At 52.0% G+C, this 5,755-nt stretch overlaps 1 long non-coding RNA gene across 1 annotated transcript in view; it reads right to left on the bottom strand.

Moving 5' to 3' along the window:
* Positions 1-4,990: 4,990 nt before the first annotated feature.
* LOC126500907 (uncharacterized) overlaps positions 4,991-5,755 on the bottom strand; it is a 16,065-nt gene continuing 15,300 nt past the window's right edge. The window contains exon 3 of the long non-coding RNA XR_007591457.1: positions 4,991-5,324. This is a non-coding gene — a long non-coding RNA (uncharacterized lncRNA). The remainder of the gene's footprint in view (positions 5,325-5,755) is intronic.

Here is a 5,755-nt window from a genome sequence, read left to right on the forward strand (position 1 = left end):
AAAAAAAAAAAAAAAAAAAAAAAAAAAAAAAAAAAAAAAAAAAGGCTTGCCGAGTGGTCGTTGGTGGCGTGAGGGTGGCAGGGAGAGCTGGCTGGCATGCCATGGGAAGACCAGGGTTGCTACTTCAGGGTCTGATTTAGGAACCCCGTGGCCATAGCCTGTATCTAGGCTGGCCCTTGGCTAGCCTGTGGATCTGCTCCTTTCTCCAGCGGTTGGAGACTCAGTCCAGGGATGCCTCCTCCTGATGGTTTGAATTAGAAAGCAGTTGACGCTTTGTAGAAAAAAGTTGAGGAAAACATTATTGTTGGAGGCCAGTTCTCTCACTGGCAGAGTAGACTGGCCTGGCCTGGCATTCCAGAGTACAAAAGCGTAAGCTGGCAAAATCGGAGCCTTCCTGTCGGAACTCCCCTCCCTCCCTCCCTCCCTCCCTCCTTCCCTCTCATTCTGGGACGCTGGGTCTGGGAACCGCCGGCTGCCAGGTAGGAGTTGGAAGAGAGTCCTCTGGTTATGTGGGCGCCTACAGCCAGCAGCCACTCAGTAGACTGAGCTCTGACTCAGCTCCTGGCCTGGCGAGGCCCTGCGTGTCTGGCAGTGTGGAGAAACTACTTGAGAGAAAGACAGAAGCACTAGGAGTGGGGGAAGAGAAGATGGCACCGGGCTAGCTGGACACAGTTGGAAGAGCAATGGTGTTACGGTTGCTTTTTCATGGCTGTGGAAACTAAGGTTCCAAGAGGCCCACATCCAAGAGCCGTGGACGAGAACCGGGCCCAGGAGGCCCTGCCAAAGGCCCTGCACGAATGCCAGGAGCTTTTAGAATCCATGCTGCCGCTTTTCATGTTCCTGTGGACCCAGAGTGGCCCTGCAGGGGCCGGAAGGTCCCAGGGAGGCCGCCCTTCAAACTGGCCATTGTCCTTGTGGCTTCATTTGGTCAGCAACAGTCAGAGCCCCATGACCGGGGCTGCCTTATCTCTGGCTTGTGACAGGGTGCCTGGCCGTGTTCACAGAAGCCTGGCTTCAGATAGACAGTGTGATTGCCAGGCCCTGCAGGCTGCTGATAATGCCCTATGGAGCACAGGGTTGAGCAGGCAGAGGGTCCCTGGTGCCACTCCTTCACCCTGCCTCAAGTCCTAGCTCCTCCTTCGAGACAGGCATCTGAGGGCCCAGATCCCATCCAAGGTCCCCTCCCCTCCCGCACTTGGGCATGAATTGGCCTGGTCCTCAACAGTCCTATTACAGCCAATAGAAATGGGTCCCAGACCTCCATCCTCAGTTGGGGGGCTTTGGTCCCCACCCATGAGTTGCTGAAATAACACATGTTACACATAACAGCAGCTGGCTTGTGGCAAAGGAGCCACAGACGGTCACATCAATTCCCAGCCCTTTTGCCTCCACGGGATGCTCCCCGGCCTGGAATTTGTCTTCTTTGTGGCCTTTCCAAACCCGTCCCTTCTTTTAAGGCCAAGTCCAAATTCCACTTTCTCCACAGGGTCATCCTGGTCCCTGAGCACCCTGCCCCCTCCTTTCTACAGCACTCAAAATAAGGCTTATCAGAGAACGAACAACACGTCAGCTTGGAAGGGTGAGCTACCAGTGATTTCAGCTCTCCTGTCTGCTGAACCAGGGCGGGGTATGCACAGGCGCGCATGCATACACCCCGCCTTTCCCAAATTGTGCATAATCTGAGCACATCAAGCACATGCATTGCTGTACGCCTGAAGTTCCTGTTGTTCAGGCCGCTACGTGGCCAGCTTGGGCATCACAGGGAGACCCTGTCTCAGAAATACCACTTTTAGCCGGGTGGTGATGGTGCATGCCCTTAATCCTAGCACTTAGGAGACAGAGGCAGGCGGATCTCTGTGAGCTAGGGGCCAGCCTGATCTACAGAGCTAGTTCTAAGACAGCCAGGACTGCACAAAGAAACCCTGTCTTGAACAACAGCAGCAACAACAACATAGATATTTATAATTGGGAAAGACTTCACAGATGTGCTGTCGGGAGAATCCGTCCCCTGGTTCACGCAGTGCGCCATGCGCTAGACTTCCTCTCACTGATGGGTCTCCCACGTTAGCCTTTGAGTATGACAGTCACTAGTTTGCACAGCCTTGGCCCCATTGGCTACAGTGAGGTACGTCTGAAACAAACCTTCTGAGGAGTGTCGCCTCACCCCCTGCCCCCCAGTTCCACTTCAGCTCCTGGAGAGGTTTTGGGGGCCACTCCAGGTCATCTCCTGTGGCACCTGCCCATCAGACTTTCTCTTTTTCCTTGGTTGCGACAGTCACTAAGCACCTGCTTCCCTTGCTAGATCACAAGTCCTTTAAGAGTGGGAGCCACCTGAGCCAGTGCTCGCCCACGGCTCAGCAGATGCCGGGGGGGGGGGGGTGGCTAGAGAAGGAATCCCGAGTCCTGCTTAGGGTTATAACAAAGCCATGATAGTCACTGGGTTCTGACCTCTCTTTAAGTGGATTTGGATTCGGTGGGTCACATAGCACTGCCTGGCAGTCCAGAAACCCAGGGCTATTGGGTGCATCCTAAAGGGGGATGGGGGAAGGAGACACCCTTCCTTTTCCCAGTGGCGATCCCAGGCTTTCTGCAGGCAGGTCGGCTGGGGACAGTTGAGTAGATTCTGGCCTGGGGGGCCAGTACACACTGGCAATGGGGACTTGGGCTATTGCCTTTGTCAGGACAGCAGTGAGACTGCTAGATCTATATGCGAGGACCTAGACCCTGGGCAGGGTAGCACTGCCCACGTTCCCACTCAACCTCCATCAACCGCCTGACTCTTATCTGGATCGCTCTAGCTGAGTCAGCAGTCCACGAACCCAGACAGAGACCACTCCTGTGCAAGCTGGGGTCTTGAGAAATTCTTCATTTCTGCTCCAGGTGCCACCAGCTCTCAGGTCTCTGAGATGTCATCTGTGTGGGCAGCTTCCCCAGCCCCCACCTCTGTGCTTTTCTATAGTTAATCTAGTAGCTCCCTGGGGGCAGGGAGGGCCCACCTGGTTCCTGCTGTGCCCTAAGGCTATGTGCAGGACCACGCAGGTGGGTCTCAGGGAGAGGAGGGACTGTTGAGGGACACTTCCTGCAGATCCCTTCCTTAGCACACAGCTCACCATGAGTCTCTTTGAGTCTCCCAGAGGATACGACAGGGGCTGAGAGTTTTTGCAACATGTGACTCACGATCTGGAAGCTGACGGAACTCCAATCCCTGCTGTGGTCCCTAGCTGTGCAATGTTGAGGAAGTTATGCAACCTCTCTGTGCAATGGCCCCTTAGAGACGGTAGCAACTCCTTCATCAGTGCTAAGGATGTGGGATTACACAAATTAAAAACCACAATGAGTATGGCTGCAATTGTTATTGCTGGAAACGAGTCAAAATGTCCCTCTTTCCAATTAATATCTTTGTCCTTTAGCAGACAGAGCCAAGGTCTTGCTCAGAGAATTGGAAAGGACTGGGAGGTAAGCCAGCGGCCAAGACGGCAGCTCAGAGGACACTGGGTCATGTGACCTGAAGGAAGTCACTCTATCTCAGCTGCCAGGCAGATGAGCAGTAGCAGCAGCAACCACGTTTCCTGATTTACTACATACCAGGGCTGTGGGGGAGAGGAGAGGACTGGAGGAGGACTGTCCCCCACAAACAGTTGCTGAGTGCCTACTGTGTTCTGGGGTTTGGAGGGAGCCAAGGCAAGCAAGGCCGTGATGGCACAAGCTCTCTTCCAGTACCACATCTGTAGGGCCAGGCGTCGCTGCAACTCAGGTCTATCCCTGTTGGGCCTTCTTCCCACCACGTGACCTGGGCATCTCCCCTGAGCTCAGTGCCTGAGTCTGTGATTGAGAAGGATTTTGCAGTGGACAGAGAAGTGCACCTTCCTCCTGGCTCTGGTGTGAGGATGAAGTGAGTTCATTTGCATAAAGGCTCAGCACTAAGCCAAACAAAAACAAGGTCACGCCTACTCCAACAAGGACGTGCCTCCTAATAGTGCCACTCCTTATGTGCCAAGCATTCACACACGTGAGTCTATGGGGTCTGTTCTTATCCAAACACTACATCCCACTCCCTGGCTGCACAGGTTTGTAGCTATGCTATAATGCTAAATGCATTTAGTGTAATTCCAAAAGTCCCTATAGTTTGCCGGGTTTGATGGCACACGCCTTTAATTCCAGTACTCTGGAGGCAGAGGCAGGCTGATCTCCGTGAGTTCGAGGCCAACCTGGTCTAAAAGTGAGTTCCAAGACAGCCAGAGTTGTTACACAGAGAAACCCTGTCTTGAAAAACAAAACAAAACAAACAAAAATAAAAGTCCCCATAGTCTATCATGGTCTTAACAATGTTTAAGAGTTCAAAGTCTCTTCTAAGATTTATGCAATATCTTAACTGTAATCCCCTGTAAAATCAAAATTAAAAAGATCACATACTTCCAGAATATGATGACACAAGGTGAACATTACCATTCCAAAATAGAGGAAAGGGAGCATAGTAAGGAAATATTGGACCAAAGCAAGACCAAAACTCGGATGGACAAACTCTAAACTCTGCATCTTCATGTCTGATGTCAAAGCGTTCTTCAGACCTCCAACTCCTTTCAGCTTTGCTGACTACAACACACTGCTCTCTTGGGCTGGCTCCACTCTCTTGGCAGGTGTCCCACAATGCTGACATCTCCAACAACTTGGGGTTTTCAAGATAATCCATCTTTCACCTTCACAGATTCACACAATGGCCTCCCTAGGCCTCCATACAGGGACACCCCTGACACATGCCTGGCCTCAGCAGCTTTCCTTAGATAGAGTGAGATTTCATAGCCCCTTTCTGCTATACTTGATTTTTTTTTTTTTTTTCGAGACAGGGTTTCTCTGTAGCTTTGGAGCCTGTCCTGGAACTAGCTCTTGTAGAACAGGCAGGCCTCGAACTCACAGAGATCCGCCTGCCTCTGCCTCCCAAGTGCTGGGATTAAAGGCATGCGCCATCACCGCCCAGCTTGATTCTTGTCGATTGCGTTGGGTGGGTTACTCAGTCTAGGGGTTTGTAACCCACCCTGCAATCAGTTATTCCAGGGTCTCGAAGGGGCGCTACCTGGAAGGGAATGAGCTAGGACAGAAGAATGAGGCCAAGCAGATTTGTCAAAGCCCCCTTTATTAGGATCATGGTTGCTGTTTATATAGCCCCTGAATGAGGGCTTGGGGGGTAGGGAAATGAGATTTTTGCCGCGTGTTCCAAGTCACGTGGTTCAGGTTCATCACGTAGGCCAGGACGTTCGGACAGGTAGGCCAAGAAGTCACGAGTTGCCACACCTGGTTCCCTGGATAGCTGGAATGTGAGGTGCATTCTGCTAACAGATAACAGCTAATTGGTTATGGGGCAGGTTCTCAATAGAACGATTCTTAACATAATTATGGGTGTGGGGTTCCCTGCAGACTCCCCAGGGTGATGGTTCCTGTAATGATTTTTAGGGTGGAAGTGGCTCGTGACAGATTCTAAAGCCAGAGCCATGTGGCCAAAGCTGCTAAATTCTGCTGCTTATTGGGGCTGGAACATGGACTCTGTAATGCTCTGTCCACCCCCGTCAGCTAGGCAGGCAGATCTTCCTTCCTGCTGGCAGCTTGAGGTTCTTCCTTTTCTATCTCCCTCTCCAAGAGGCAACTTCTGTCTCTCCCTTCTCTCTCTCTTTCTTTTTCTCTTTCTTTCTCTCTCCCTCTCTCTCCTCTCCCTTCTCTCCCTCCCTCCCTCTCTCTCTCTCTCTCTCTCTCTCTCTCTCTC

The sequence above is a fragment of the Alexandromys fortis genome, unplaced genomic scaffold (assembly GCF_014885135.2).
Source record: "Alexandromys fortis isolate MF-2015 unplaced genomic scaffold, M_Fortis_MF-2015_v1.1 scaffold_7, whole genome shotgun sequence".
In the NCBI taxonomy this organism is placed as follows: domain Eukaryota; kingdom Metazoa; phylum Chordata; class Mammalia; order Rodentia; family Cricetidae; genus Alexandromys; species Alexandromys fortis.